We start from the raw sequence: 16,693 nt of genomic DNA on the forward strand, positions 1-16,693 counted from the left end.
ATGCAGGGGACACGGGTTCATGCCCCGGTCTGGGAAGATCCCACATGCCGCGGAGCAGCTGGGCCCGTGAGCCATGGCCGCTGAGCCTGCGTGTCCGGAGGCTGTGCTCCGCAACGGGAGAGGCCACAGCAGTGAGAGGCCCGCGTACCGCAAAAAAAAACACTACTGTTCATTCTTGTTTCCAGTCCCAGTTCACATGAAAAGCAACTTGGCTGACATAGAAAAATCATTGAGGAGTTTCATTTAGCCTCTTATGTCTGGCCTAACTGAAGAAGGCTATAGCCATGAGCATGAAAGAGTTTTAAGCTCCTACCTCTTATCAAATCACTCAACAAGACCCTGATCTCTAAAGAGGTGTCAAAAAAAAAAACACACAAAAAATTAAAGAGGTGTCAAGCCCCACAGTTCCCTTGTCAGGTCACCTACAAGGGAATTGGGAAGACGTGAAGTTTAAGTGGCCCAGGGCACGTCAGGCTGAGGCTGGCCAGTGTTCAGATACCTTGAACACGGCTAGAACAGGAGCCTCTCACTTGAGACCAGAGGAGAGACTGGTGCCTTAGCGAGCCGGCTACATCTGATTCTGTCCGGGGAGCAGAGTTTGGGGGGCTGGGGAGATGTCTGAAGTGTACCAAATCCAGAGGCGTTCCTTCTCCCCTAGGCAGACACGGTTCCTGGCTTCACCTGGTGGATCATGTTCAGGTGGGTGGCACTTTATCTGGACCGCTTTTCTGGTTCCTACCTTTCTCATTGCTGCTTGTCTTGAAGCTGACCCTGGTGCTGGCAGAAATCTGGTTCTTTCTGCTAAAGATGTAGCATCCCAGGTCCTGCCTTATATGTGTGAACCAGAATCTGCCTTTAACAAGATCCTCAGGTGGTTCATGTGTACATAAAAGTTTGAGGCAGGGCCAGGGCCTACCTGGGACTCCAGCTTCCTGCAGGTGGTCAGGGGAGGAGGCAGGTTCATGGAAATTCACAAGCGCAGCCGCTGCATGAAGGGTGGCCTCTTCATGTAACGCCCACGTGGGCCCTCCTGCGCTGGGCCAGAGGCCGTGTCCTTCCAACCAGCTCAAGGGGAGCAAACTCAGTCGGAGGGCGTGGCTGCCACGCACAGCTGTGCCCAGTCGGAGGGCATGGCTGCCACGCACAGCTGTGCCCAGTCTTCAGGGGAGGGGGGAGACGGCCCAAGCGCCTGGAGAGGAGGTGGCCCCAGGGGACAAGGAAGTTGGGAGTTTAGAGAAGGAGCATGCTGGGGAGATGGAGGGGAACCAGGGCGAGGCCCTTGAACACCTGCTGACGTCTGGGCTCCAGTTCATGGCCCTTGTGTGTCTCCTATAGGGAACCTGTGTGCTGGAGAGGGCAGGACAACCCTGCTTTCAAGAGGGGTTCTTTGGGGGCACAAATGGCCAAGAGATCTCTCCCATGACCCATGGGGTCTGCAGTAGCTCAGAGCCAGTATATAGTATATACTGTGTATGTACTGTATATAGTCTATATGGGCTATTTACTATACTATACTGTACACATATATGCTATACATATATATATGCTACACACACACATATATGTGTATACTATATATACATATATATATAGTATACTATACAATGTATAGTAAGTAGACAGCCAGTAGTAGAGCAGAAAGAATCCAAGCTCTGGGTGGAAATCCAAGCTCTGGGTGGAAAGTGCACGTGTTGACCTTTTCCTTCCCTTGTAGACAATGAGCTTTGGGGGTCCCCCACAGAGCGTGACCACTTCTCTGTGTGGTTGCCCAGCTCCCGCCGGCTGTCACTCACCACCACCCAGCTGGCTGTGTTTTTGCCTTGTTCTTGCCGGGTGACAGCATTTTTTCAGTTGACACTTGTTTCTTCAGAGCTGAGGTTGTCTAACTCCGCCGAACTTGAGAAACATCAGATTCCTGGTTCAACACGTCTAGGTTGAGGCCTGGCCATCCTTTTCAACCTGTGGCCCTGAAAGGCCGATGTAGGCGGTCATGGGTCACGAAGGGAAACGCCGGTGGAAGCACGCGGTGGCTCATCTTCCTGTTTCAGTGGGCGCTGGGCGACAGAAAGAAAGACACCCTCTCCCTGCCCCATTTGCAAAGTGGAACCCCAGACACAGGGATGCTGAGCTGGGGGGACAAAAGCAGCCGGAGGAGGATGCTAACACGGTTGGTGCATCTGCCACGGTTGTCCTTTCAGTATTCCCCCCAAATCCTGACACAGCCTGAGACATAGGCACTAGGACCCCACATGGCTGAGAAGGAGCTGGAGTTCGGAGGTTGAGTAGCTTTTTCGAGCTCCCACAGTTAGCAAAAGCTCAGAGCCAATTTCATTCAATTATTTATTTATTTATTTTTTGCGGTACGCGGGCCTCTCACTGTTGTGGCCTCTCCCATTGCAGAGCACAGGCTCCGGACGCGCAGGCTCAGCGGCCATGGCTCACGGGCCCAGCCGCTCCACGGCACGTGGGATCTTCCGGACCCGGGCACGAACCCGTGTCCCCTGCATCGGCAGGCGGACTGTCAACCACTGCGCCACCAGGGAAGCCCCATTCAATATTTTTTAAAACTATTTTTCGTTGTGGCAAAATACACATAACGTAGCATCTACCGTCTTGCCCACTTTTAAGCATCCGGTTTAGCAGCATCCATTACTCGCATCCACATTGTTACTCAATCGCCACCACCCGTCCACTTCCAGTTCATTCAATTTTGACATGTTTTCTCACAGCACAAAAAATAGGGAAGCAAAGCTGAGAATCCAGGCTACACATGGAGCTGACGGACTCTGCTTACTGTTTTGGGGCCAAGAGGGCGCTGAAGGGACAGGCCAGGCCGACGTCATTGTTCACCTGTTAAACCTGCTTTAGGGATAAAGATGGTTGAAAATGTCTCTCCTGCAGCCACTGAATTTGCTCAGAGAAGCCACCTGCTGGCACTGAAAGAGAATGCAACAAGCTAGTATTTAAACATTCTTTAAAAAATCACGTTTGCCTCCGTAGAGGAATTTGGTCATTTTGTTAAGTCTTGGATAAAATGGCAAAGCTGTAGGTTATATACCTGTGCATCTATACCTATACATACAAATCTATGCTATATCTATCTCTGTACTTCTATATCTACACCTATACATCTATATCTGTAACTATACCTATATCTCTACCTATACACCTCTGTTTCCATCTCCACTTCTATCTTCTCCACCTCACTTGGTTAGATGTATTTTGTTGTTGTTGTTGCGGTACACGGGCCTCTCACCGTTGTGGCCTCTCCCATTGCGGAGCACAGGCTCCGGACGCGCAGGCTCAGCGGCCATGGCTCACGGGCCCTGTCGCTCCACGGCATGTGGGATCTTCCCGGACCAGGGCACGAACCCGTGTCCCCTGCATCGGAAGGCGGACTCTCAACCACTGCACCACCAGGGAAGCCCGGTTAGATGTATTTTGAATCTTTCCCTTGTAAACACGGCTCTAAATCACCATGTGCAATGGCTCTACGATGGTGCACCTGATGAGGTCATCCTCCTTCTTCCCATCTCTCTCATCCCCACCTCTGTGCTCATCCCTCTTCTGCTCTCAGCTTTCCTTCTGCCAGCCTGGGATCACTCACTGCTCTGCCACCTTCCACAAGGAGTATTCCTCCATAGCAGATCAGTGTGCAGTTGGTACTTCAGTGTCTATAATTTTCTGGCCTTCTGGTCTTTTGCAGTTCACATTTTGGTTTTCAAACTAAACTTTAGGTTCTGCTTTTCAATACCTTTGCATCTCTGAAAGTACCTGGAAGGATGCTGTGTAGACTGCAGGCTGAGGACAAAGAAGACCAGATCCACAGCCCTGTGTATGTGCATGCATGGGGTGGGGGGCCAGGAAGGAAATTGCAGCAGGTAAGGGTATGGGAGTTTTTAGTCCTAAAATCCACATTCAGGGCAATTTTGAGATTTCTCTGATCCTCTCTCTGTTTCTGGCTAGATTTCTTCTCGCATGGGTCCTCATTGAGATGCGGCCCCTGATGTTTCCAACATTCCACAGTCCTTACCCTTCCCTATTGCCTCACACTTGGTCACTCCATTCATTTTCACTACCTGTCTGACTCTTGGAGTATTTGAGTTTGTGATCTCACCTCAAGTTTTTTCTTAAAGATTTTCTTTGTCGAAGGGGTTTTCTCCCTGAATTGAACATGTTTTCTGTAGGAGTAATTATCATTAATTACATCTTATCTCTCCTTACAGATCTTGACCAAATCCCTCTGCCTTTACAACATTGCCCCTGACTCTCATTATGTTTCATCTCTAACTTCTTTGCATTTGTTTGACTGTATAATCAAATTTTAAATTATACGATCTTATTTCTACTTGCCTGAGACATATACTTCATATATGAATACATAATAGAAATAATAGCCAATACTTAAGGAACATTAACTGTAACAAAACTATTTAAATGATGCTTGTGGTACATCATTTAAATAAAATGACTAAAAATTGCCCACTAGGGATTATTATTTTATCTCTCCTAGTGGGATTTTCACAGAGACAAAATGTAGTTTAAAGGGAGCATGGAAATAATTATAATTTAATAAAGCCAGCCTTGCTGAGTTTTCAGGTCACCCCCCTCAGCCCTGCCTAGCTAGCCCAATGCTGAATATATGTTGGTGTGGATAAAGTTAACAAAATCGACCAAAAAGCAATGTTTGTTAAATTTCCTCTACTTAACAACTTTTTCCTAATCTTAATTAAAAGCTTTTAATCTATTAATTAATTTTATCATGACTTTCCATAATGAGCATTTCCCATTTCATTTGTGGTTTTTAAAATGTGCCACAAATTGTAGAAATTCATCTTTAGTATGTTTCATACTCTGACACAATTGGCAAGCCAAGAGTGGGGATTTTGTATTCTTACTTTATGAGCATTTAAAATACCCTGTTCTATGAATATGCATTCTTTACTCATGTTCAGTTGCTACACTGCTATGGTATCCCATGGTGTTAACTGTCTTTTTTCAGTGGCTTGAGTTTTTTTTTTCCCCTCCTCTTAAGAGAACCTCAGAGAAGAAGGCGGGGCTGAGAAATCTCAAGTTATAAAAGCCTCTTCCTTTTGCAAGTAGATCAGAGGAGCAGGATCTTTGGAGTGAAAGCAAGTCCTGTCTGATAACCTCCACAGGTACGTTACCAACTTTTGCTTTTCATCTTTCCATAAATGTTGCAGTTGTGTAACTTGTAGAATTGATGTTAGTGTAGTGAATCTGAGGAGGGCATCATTTGTTTTTTTCTATGAAGATAAGAAACTAAAGGAAGACAAAATTTGAAATTTCTCCAGAATCTGTGTGGATAAGCAAAATGCTAGTGCACAGGTATCTTCGGTACTCATTTGGATTTATTTAGAAATGTAGACATCTGTGCTCGATTTTTGAGCGATTTAAAATATATCTGTAGTTTTTTCTCTTTGTTTCTTGTTTCCTGATTGCCAGAGTCAGACGTGTCCTCAAATGAACTTTACTAAAAAAGTCACTGAGATCTTAAGTCTGCAACTGACTATCTTACCCAGTCCTATGGTCTCAAACCTACTGGGAACAGAATAAAACAGGTTGCTCTTAAATCAAGACTATGGTGAAACATAAATTAACATCAAGAAAGGATGCATTCAAATGGTCAATATTCTTTGATAATAAAAGGAGAACGGTATATTTGACTTATTTGTACATACTGTGGTTCCCTTAGTTTTTTTCAGCTTCTGAAACATGCTCATTGGTTGTATTATTTAGAAGAAACAGAGAAACGCTGAGGAGTTGGATGAATAATTAAAGGTTTTATTTCTATTTAATTTTGAAGCCATTATTGCTAAAGCTGACTTTTTCAGTGTGAAGATTCTTAAGCTGAAAGTAAGAAAATGGTTATTCCTTAATCTAGTCTATATATGGGCTCCGACAAATATGCTTATCACGATAGGAGTTTTAGCTCATTAGTACCTTAGAGTGTAAAGAACCTTCTTCCAAGGTTATGACTTTGGGTTTATAATCCTTTCAAACTTGGAACCAAGTTGTTATCCTCCATTATTAATTTTTAAAGAACTGATGTGACTGTTGGCACCTATAAAGATAATAGGGTTCCAGGCACCATAGGGACTCCCCACTTTTCTCCTTCCAGATGGTACCTTTGAGCATCGTCTCCTGCCCCAGTTCTACCTCCGGTCTCTTGCCTCTACTCTTTGGGATAGGATATATGGGATTGATGACTTCAGGAGCCTCCATTGGCTTTTGCCATTTTCCTGTTCTTTACCCATCTATGCAAATCTCAAAAAATGTGGTCGACAGAGGCAATTAGAAAAGCAGGATGATTCTGATAACAAAACAAACCTCATTTCTTCTCTAGGGTTGAAAGACATGTGGAGGCAATGGTGTACATTAACCCTTGCAGGTCACTGTAACTCTTGCAGGTACCGCTCTAGCACTTTTGCCAAAATGAGAATTGAGAAGATTTCTCCGGATGGTGTCATTTATATCTGAAGCCTCTGCAAGTGTCACACTCATCATTACAATGAATAATTGATGGAAGCCAAGAGTGGAGATGGCTGGGGTTTGGTACGGGGCCTTTTGGAACATTCTCATCAGAGCATATGAACAATTTAGTTCCTCTCTCATTAAGTGTTAATAAGGAGAACTTCTTATTTCTTCTTATTTAAAAAATTTTTTTAAACAGAGAGAGACTTAGAACTTGAAAATGACATCTTAGGACTGATTTGAACATGGTGATAGGCAGGCTGAAACACAATTTTGCAAACATGCCAAATGTCATTCTTGTGTTAGGACAATAACATAGCAGATTGATTTTTGCTTTTGTTTTTGTTTTGGGCTCACAGGATGCAAGAGTATTCTGTTGTTGATGGGTGACTTCTAGACCATTTGAAACTATTCATGAGCATCAATGATAAAAATAACACCAGGTCAGCCTCTCCCCCAACCAACAAAACAAGGTTTCTAATTATTTAAATGTTGATAGTGTATTAATATAGTAAAAATGACAATCTATCCTTTCACAAGGACGTATTAAAGTGGCACAAAGGAAATTAAATTTTAAGGATTGGGCTCTCGGGCCAGCCTGCCTGGGTTTGAACGCCGTATCCTCTACTTATCAGCTGTGTGACTTGCGGGGAAGCTACTTAACCTCTCTGTGCCTTGGTTTCCTCAACAGTTTTAGTGGGAAAATAATAATCCCTATAATTCATGAGAAGATTCAAGGAGCTGACACATGTAAAGAGTGTAGCACAGTGCCTGGCACATAATAGGCGTTATATGAGACAAAGCTGTTATTAGTTATTCTTGGCCTGATGAAGATGTATGTCTCGTATGCTATCAGGACAAATCGCGTTGTTCATAAATACGAGTTGCAACCACAGAAGAGCACTCAGCCAAAGTTATGTGATGCCGCCTCTTAAGCCTCCTCTCGATTCCATGCTTGTGTTTGAAGAAGATTTGTGTACAAGCTTTGAAAAAGTCTAACTGGTGTTGTGTGTAGCATCCTGGTTTAGCTCAGTGGTTCTCCAGTGTGGGGCCCTCACCAGCAGCATCTGCAGCATCTGGAAACTTGTTAGAGATGCAGAATCTGGGTCCCACCCCAGATCTGTGGAGTCCTTGAGGTGGGACCCAGCAGTCTGAGTTTGAGCGAAGTCCCCAGTGATTCGGCCTGCCCAGCCATCATGTGTTTCCCTGAGTGGGAAACTGCAGAAGCTGGGCAGCTGTTAGCATGGAGCAGCTGTCCTGATGTGGATGGTAGTCAATATCTTCACGATCTACAGTGAAGTCTGAAAATGTGAGTGCTGGTTAAGAATCCACTGTGGTTTTAATTTTCACCGAGGTAACCTTCATGATGGGTATTAGGACTCCATTAATTTCGTCAGACCCATCTGCAGTCTGAGGATAAGGACTGTAAGTAAAAATAATTGAGATCTTCATGAAAATATGAAAGCAAAGACTGCATCATTCAACAAGTAAGTTGAACTAAATCTGGCCAAACTCTCAGACATTTCTATACCGGGGCCCATCATTCGTCCCTGCTATGGAATTGCCTGCATTGAATTTTACCTTAGTGATGCATCTTCCACTTGCATTCAGGACTTTATAAGAAATAGCCACACAGTTTTGTGCTGTAGGCATTGCAGGGTTATGTCAAGATGTTTCCTATTGTGTGGCCCGGAGTTCTTTTTACATAGAAGTTTATTCCTTCTAACTTATTATTTTGAGATAATAACAGATTCACAGGAAGTTGAAAAAATAGTACAGAGAGATCCTGGGTAACCTTCACCTGGTTTCCCCCAAAGGTAACATCCCACATAACCATAGTATAATATCAAAACCAGGAAACTGACACTGGTATACTCCATAGACTTCATTCAGATTTTACTCACTTGCGTGTGTAGACTTTTATGCAATTTTAGCATGAGTAGATTTGTGTAATCACCACAACAATCAAGTTGGTGAACTATTCCATCACTAGAAAAATCACCCACGTGCTGCCCCTTTACATTCTCACTGTCTCCCCCCCCCCCCCCCAACAGGAGCTCTTTGTACATTGGACTCTGGATCGGGGCAGTTGGCTTTGATCTTGCTTTATGGACGCCGTGAAGCTTGCAGTTGACCATGTTTGTTCCCTTGCTTTGGTCCCTTGTAATTAGGTTGCAGTTTCTAACAACGCCCCACAAGCAGGCTTTCCATGTGCTGGATGAGCCCATCACGTTACCAGTTTCTCTCGTTTTACTCTCTGCTCACTTCTTTCTCTTTGGTTCCTTTGTATTCAGTAATATCTTAGGAGGCATCTTCCAATCCTTGTGCACTGAGATGAAATATAAAAAAGAAAAAAAAATTAAAGTCAAGGGACTTCCTTGGCAGTACAGGGGTTAAGACTTTGCCTTCCAGGGCAGGAGATGCGGGTTCGATCCCTGGTCAGGGAGCTAAGATCCCACATGCCCTGTGGCCAAACAACCAAAACTTAAAAAAAAACAGAAGCAAGATTGTAACCAATTCAATAAAGACTTTAAAAATAGTCCACATCAAAAAAATCTTTAAAAAAATTAAAGTAAAAAAAAAGTTCCACCATGTCTTCTCCATTTATTATTTAAACGCATCGCCCCCTTCAAATTCCTGAACTGCTGAAAGTTGTGTGGGTGCCTTTCTACCACCTCCTCAAATTCCTGAGGGTGCTTTCTGCTGCATTCACATTTGTATTGGCTGAGGATGCAATTCCTAGGTCACTATCTTTTCCTCCAAAAAGTACAAATATTGCCTCATCTTCTAGCTTACAGTCCTTCTAGAAGAGAAGTCTGATGTCAGCTTGATTTCCCCCCTTCTGTAATTTACCTTTTTTCTACTATGTGGTTTGTATGGTTTTATGTTTATTCTTACCCTTAAATAATTTCACTGGGTACCTCTAAGCCTATTAATTTGCCTGGTATGAGGCTCTGGGACTTCTTTGTATTGAAGACCCAATTCTTCGCTTAGCCCAGGGTAGAAGATTTCTCCTGTTGACTTTTTTGACTGCTACGTCTCCTGTGTGGAAACTTTTCTTCTTCTGGAAGTCCCTTTGCTTACGTGACGCATCTCCTATACTCTAATACATGTTCCCACGTCTCCACAGAAAGGGGTGAAGCTTTCTGAGGAGCTCCCAGCCCTTTGGACAGGTGAAAGCTGGTGGGTGGAGCCTCATGACAACTCCACCCGTGCTGTCGTTACTCAGCAAGCTGCCTGTGTCAGGGGTCCCCGTGAAGGACGCTGTGGGCTGGCATCCCCTGCACATCCAAGCACATCTTCTGGTGTGACATTGGGTCACATGATGATGCCAGTTTTTGCCACCCCTGAGTAGGGTGCCAGCTCCATGCAGAAATAAGGACAGTAGTCCGTTCTGGAAGGCAGCACTGTCCTTCTCTCTTTGTCACAACTGCCTTCATTAGACAGTTACTGAACTGGGGAGGCCACACACTCCCCGGGGTGCTGTCCATGCCCCCGGGAGGCTGTAATCAGAAAACAATAATGAAATAGCAAACTTTCTAGAGCTGAAAACAACAAAACCAAAACTCGAATTTGCATGTAAAAAAGAGCACATAGTGTAAAATATTTAGACCAATATCTAGTCAGAGTCAATGAAATATTAGAATTTAAGGAAAAGAGGAAGAAGCATATAAATGTTGGACAGAAGGAATAAAAGTGAGGCTGCCTCAGCGTTTTCCTTTACAAGATCAAAACCCTAGAAAGAATGGAACTGTTCCTATGGTGTCAGGGGGGAAAAGTGTTGGTCAAATTATCCATGTGTGAATGCAGTAAAAAGGCATTTGCACTGTAAAAAAAAATAATAAACAGAAACCTCAATAAATGGAGTCGAAGGAATTTCCTGGAGGTCCAGTAGTTGGGACTCCACGCTTTCAATGCCGAGGGCCTGGGTTCAATCTCTGGTTGGGGAACCAAGATCCCTCAAGCCCGGGGGTGAGGTGGAAAGAAAAAAGAAAAAAAATGAAAAAAAACCACATAGAGTTGAGGGACCACAAGGGGGGAGCTCTCACACCCTGTGATGACAACAGAGCCCAATAGGAAGAAGAAGGACTCTTCCTCCCCCCTCTCCCCGAGGGGACTAAGCCAGTGAAAAGCCAGGGACTCTGTTTACTACAGCCCTCCTTCCCTTTTCCCTCTATATAGGAGTCTCCTTCCCTTGCTGTGCAGGAACTTGCAAGTGGTTCACCATGGTTGCTGACCCTGAATAGCAATTCTCTGCTGGTTCTGAATAAACCCATCTTTGCTGGAGAAATATCTGGCGGTCTATTTGTTTTAGGTCAACAACATGGATAAGAAGCTCCTAACACACACACCTCACTAAAATCATCCCCAGGGACCCTCTGATGCCGACAGAGGAGTCCAATGTGGACAAGTCGGATATGGAAGGACTCACACTGGACTCGTGGACACCAGTGACACATGCAGGGCTCAGTCTAAATGAGTGTTGAAAGTACAGAATAAAAATTAATATGAAGATAGAAATTATTCTCAAAGGGGAAATCTAGAATCTAAAAAGAATAGCTTACTCGTAACAGCATGGATCTAGATCCCAGATTGAGTGGACCACTGTAGTGAGGTTGGGTGATCAATGCTCAGATGGCAGGCCATCAGCGGATTAAGAAAAAGCAAACTTTTACCCATACCAACTTAGCGTATGGTCATCGGGGGTGTGCAGTTAGAAGGGAGGCTCGTTGCGGGTTCTGTGCCACCATTTTTCCTAAAGTTACTCTGATTTCTTCCTCAGGGTTTCTGCTCAGTCAGATACCTTAGGAGTCCTGCTTTGAATTTTACATTTATAAGACCCCCCAAATTGATGAGTCGTACGGCCAGTCTTGGCACAATGCTATATTCAAAAGATATTCAGGTCCAACAAAGCAAGAACACTGGAAATAAATGTGAGTTAAAGGTGCCACGGTAGGTGGGCTTCTAAGATGGGCCCCCCCACCTGTGGAATTCATGGCTATTCACGCCCTCGTGTGGTCCCCTCCCCTTGCGTGTAAGTAAGACCTCGTGATTTGCTTCTAACCAACAGAATGTGGCAAAGGTGATATGTAATGTCACTTGCATGATTAGGTTATGAAAGATTGTGACCGTGTCTCGCTGGCAGACTCTGTCTAATGCCTTGTCAGTTTATATGCTTTGATACAGAAGCCGCCACGTTAGAGAGGCCCTGGTAGCCTGACACTGAGGGTGACCTCCCGCCAACAGCCAGTGAGGTACGGAGGCCCCCGGTCCAACAGCCCTCAAGGAGATGTATCCTGTTAACAGCCACGTGAGCTGGGAAGCAGGTCCCCCCAACCCCCACCCCGCCAACCCCGGCCCCAGGCTTGAGACAAGACCCCAGCCCCTGCTGGCATCTGAGTGCAGCCTGTGAGAGCCCCCGAGCAGAGAATCCAGCTCCACGGAGCCCAGATGCCTGACCACAGAAACTGCGAGCTCATAGGTGTGTGTCATTGTAAGTAGTCACATTTTGGGATAACTTCTTACACAGCGATAGCAGCTGATACTAATGGCTGGACTCTAAAGACCGTCCAAAAGATGCCGTCCACCCATCTTGCTAAAGCCTTGCTCACCGTGGCAGCCGCCTTCCCCATAGAGTCTGTATATATTCTCGCCTCTTCCTCTCCACTCGCCGAGCTCTTCCTCTCTCACCACCTCTCCCCACATTCTACCTGTGTTCCCAGTGACTGTCTCTGTATCCTTTTGAATGTAAACCTAGTTAGCTCCCCTAGGCCACTTCCAAGTTTTCACCCTGCAAGGGCCTCAGGAGCTGAGCAGATAAAACACAAGTTTCCTGGTGACACGGGAGGGAGTGGTCACGACACTTGTGAGTCCCCGTTCCTGACTCTTCCTGCCACAGCGATTTTCGTCCCGCTCCTTCCTGACTCTTCCCGTGAAGCCCTGACGCTAGTAATAGGAGTAATGATAAAAGCACCGATGTCTACATTACTCAAGCACGTGCCAAGCTTGCTGTAGGAGCATCCTCTTCAGTCCTGTCACAACCAAGCCATGGGGCAGGGAGACACGTTTTTAGAGATCAAGGAGCTGAGACACAAAGGGGCTAAGTGAGCTGCTAGTCAGTGGTGGAGCTCAGTCCCACGCTTGGATTTTCCTGACTCCCAAACCCAGGCTTTCGTTTTGTTTTGTCTTCTGTATCTCTACAGTCCTCATTGTCCTCCGAGTTTGATTGTATTAATAATAGATGTCTCTTGGTGTGTTTATTTGAATTCCTCTTGGCACTGTACTCTTCATTATTGAAGAAAAGTACATGTTTCATTTTTGCCTGAACTTTTGAATCTCTGGCCCGTGTTATGACACTAGCACTTTCCTGATGCATTGACCAAACCTACGATCTTTTAGAAGTAGAATAACAGGGTGAACTGGCTTTGATTTACATGAAATCCTCATCAGACCTCATATACACGTTGCGGGACATGCTTGGTGTTGTTTTACTGGTGGATTCTACTTGGGTAGGTCCCCTTGGTGGGGTTAGTCCACATCCAGTGCTACCATTTTCCTGACTCCATTTTCCCACTCCTCAGTGAGAATTTCATTAATTTATAGAAATACACTCAGATACAGTTAAAGGTGAAGCGGGAAGATGGTCTAGCCTTGAAGTTCATGCTTGTCAGTATTATACTCCACTGCCCTCCAAATGGGTGGAAAGTCAGTGCCAAATACCCCGTTTCTGATCCAGAGAAAGACATAATATCTGAGAGAGAACTTTGGTGAGGTTTTAAGACCATAACAATTATGTATCATGCTTATATCATGCCATGTTATGTTGTGTTATAGTTTGGGAGCTATGAAATCACAAATTCCAAGATGTATGTGAAATGCCAACCCCTAATCGTTGGGGTTATTGGGAATAAGTCAATCACCTTTAACTTGTGGAGCTTGCCAAACCACCTATAAACTCACTTTTCCTCAAGTAAAGTAGTGCTTTCTTACCAATTCCAAGAGACGGAAGCTGCAGACGTCCCCTGGCTGCCTGTGCAGTTAAGGTGACCCGGAGCAAACCTGCAGCAGAGCTCCAGAGCAGATGTGTCCAGCTGCTCTTCAGCAGCAGAAACCTTTCCTCAGGGGGAATCTGCTAGGACCCTGGAGATGTAAGTCTGATGAAGCAGCACTGCTCCCACTGACGTGGGGAGGCATCCCTGAGCCCCTCACAGACGCAAAGCCCTAAGCCCCGCCTTTGAAACCACTACTCTAGACTCAGATTTTTCAACAACTATTTAGTTTTTTTTATTTTTACATCTTTATTGGAGTATAACTGCTTTACAATGGTGTGTGAGTTTCTGCTTTACAACAAAGTGAATCAGTTATACATATACATATGTTCCCATATCTCTTCCCTCTTGCGTCTCCCTCCCTCCCACCCTCCCTATCCCACCCCTCTAGGTGGTCACAAAGCACCGAGCTGATCCCCCTGTGCTATGTGGCTGCTTCCCACTAGCTATCTATTTTACGCTTGGTAGTGTATATATGTCCATGCCACTCTCTCACTTCGTCCCAGCTTACCCGTCTCCTTCCCCCTCCACGTGTCCTTAAGTCCATTCTTTACATCTGCAACTTTATTCCTGTCCTGCCCCTAGGTTCATCAGAACCTTTTTTTTTTTTTTTTTAGATTCCATATATATGTATTAGCATACGGTATTTGTCTTTCTCTTTCTGACTTACTTCACTCTGTATGACAGACTCTAGGTCCATCCACCTCACTACAAATAACTCAGTTTTGTTTCTTTGTATGGCTGAGTAATATTCCATTGTATATTTAGAGTTTCAGAGCCCTGAAAATGTATGCAGTGTCCCCAGCCAATCTTCTCTCTGGGGCAGACTTGGCATTTTTTCTCTGGAGTACAAGTCAGACAGTCCAGATAAGACCAAGGGCCTGTGGCTGGTGGGATGTCAGTTTCATGTCCGGAAATGATTTCAAAGATATGATGTGAGAGAACAAAAATGCCCCGATTGTCATCAGTATTTATTATGTTATTGTTGACTCTCTTTTCCTTTTACCTTCAATTTATCGTTTATCCTCAATCGATCATTTTAGTGCTGACGGCTTCACCGCCCCTGCCTACCTCCACAAAGTCCTACTCCATGCTCTGCAGTCATCATAATTATTACATTATTATATTTTCCCTGTGGTTTAATCTCTCCCTCTCTGCTAGTTTTCCTCTGCCAAGATTTAAACATGATCCCACCTCTTGGGAGGAAACAAGTCAGCCACGGACCCTCCCCTCCCTTCTAGCTACCCACCCGCCACGTGCTCTTGTGGATGGAGATGCCGTCTCTGGTGGTCCTCACTCTCTCATCCCACTTACTGAAATGTTCTCACTAAGGTCACTGGTTCTCTTAGCCTTGCCCAGCCTCTAGACACTTTTCCTATTCATTAAATATATTTTCCAGATTATTTAAGAAATATATTTAATTTGGGCAAATATAAAAAGTGAAAGAATAAAATTAAAATCACTCACAGTCCCAGCCCCACATATGGCAGTGGTGAACACCTTGGTGTATTTACTTCCGTGTGCCTTATACACATTATACGTAATGCATTTACATCCCTTACTTCGATAGCTGCCCTTCCTGAAGGTGGGTCATATGTCAGCTGCTGAACCACCTTCATAGGGAAGCTGAGAGGGTGAAAGACCCACTCAAGGTCACAGGGTGAGTGACTGAACGCGAGCTGACCGTCTCTAAAGCCAGAGCTCCTGACCACGGTGATTTCTTGCCTCCGGCTTTTTTTCTACTCACAATAAATCCTATGACATTTTCCATGTCATTAAAATGCACCCACTTCATGGTATCATCCTCTTACTTCTTCTGGGTGTAATGTGCTCCTACTGAGGGAAGTTTAAGTCATTTCTAATCTTTCCTATGAAATGAATATCTTTTGAGTATACCCTTTAATGTGTTTCTGATGATTTCTTCTATCTAGAATTCTCCAAAGCCAATTCACTGGGTCAACGATGATAATACTTACATGTCTGGCTACATTATTGCCACATTCTTTTGCAGGCAGGAAGATGATTTTTACCCCCCCTGCAATGATATGAAATGGTCTGTCCCACTAAGCTCTTCCCAACATCAAATGCTGTCATCCGAAACATCTCTCCTGGGTGTTTCATCGTCGTTGGACTTTTATTGTTTTTATTACTAGGAAGGCTTAGCAGGTTTCTGTGTTTATTAGTGACTCGTGTTCCCTTGTTTGGTGGCTTTGGACTCTTTGGCCCATCTTCTCCACTGGATTTTGTGTGGTTCAACCCAGTGGTGTGATTTTATGACTTTTCCTTAGCGTGGGATGCATTGACTGGTTTCTCCCTGGTGTGGCTTTCATTCCCTCCTCCTTCTACTTTTCCAGTTCACCCCCTTTCAGGGGCGGGCCACCCTCTTTCCCAAGGTTCCTGGGGGGGGGCCCTCTGGACCCTCTCCTCTCCTCTCCAGACCCCCCTGGAAGCCCTTGGTCCTTGGCCTATGTCCCTCCTCCTGGAAACCCCTTTCACACCGAACCCTTAGCTCCTGCCTGTGTTTAGGAGACGGATAAACGGTACACCTGGAATACCTGGTATGTGGGATGGTATGAAGAACGCCTGGACTCATAATTCAACACCTTGAACATCCCCTGGCCTCAGAAAACCAGTTAGAAACGAACATCGAATAAAGACATGTGAAATGTCAGAAAAGGGCAGATTCTGCATTTCTCTCACAGCTTTCCCATTTCTTATTTGACTGAACTGTGATGAAAAAGCAAAAATACACTTTTCTCCATTGCAACGAAATAAGCAGTTTTTTCACTGTGAGCAAATGAAATCATGTCCTGACTGTTGGTGTCCTACTTAGAAGCCATTTGCTGTATGGGGATCATAGTAAATACCTTGCAGGATTGATTTGTGGTTTTGCCATAATGTATGTAAAGTACCAATTAATACTCTGAGCCTCTCCGTGAAATGCCTGGGGAGAGAAGTAAAAGAAGTGCTCCTTGCTTTAAACAGCCTGGCCTGAGGGTTCTGAGTGGGCTTTGAAGAAGCGTCGGTGTCTGTGGCGTGGGAGGGTTTTGAGGCTGGGACAGGTGACCTGGAGGAGGAGACAGGCTGAGGGCTCAGGAGTCGTGTGGCTGAGCCTTGGGTCTCAGGCCTTTCCTCGTGCAGGGGGTATG

At 45.0% G+C, this 16,693-nt stretch overlaps 1 protein-coding gene across 3 annotated transcripts in view; it reads left to right on the plus strand.

Annotated features, from left to right (window-relative positions):
- Positions 1-2,593: 2,593 nt before the first annotated feature.
- Positions 2,594-16,693, plus strand: part of TRPM8 (transient receptor potential cation channel subfamily M member 8) — a 117,012-nt gene continuing 102,912 nt past the window's right edge. Inside the window, exon 1 of one of the 3 annotated variants that reach the window (XM_049712392.1) lies at positions 2,594-5,159. The gene's annotated coding sequence lies outside the window, so the exon portion shown is untranslated. The remainder of the gene's footprint in view (positions 5,160-16,693) is intronic. The other 2 variants (XM_033424780.2, XM_049712393.1) reach the window with 2 other exon arrangements.

This window comes from Orcinus orca, chromosome 7, assembly GCF_937001465.1.
Source record: "Orcinus orca chromosome 7, mOrcOrc1.1, whole genome shotgun sequence".
In the NCBI taxonomy this organism is placed as follows: Eukaryota; Metazoa; Chordata; class Mammalia; order Artiodactyla; family Delphinidae; genus Orcinus; species Orcinus orca.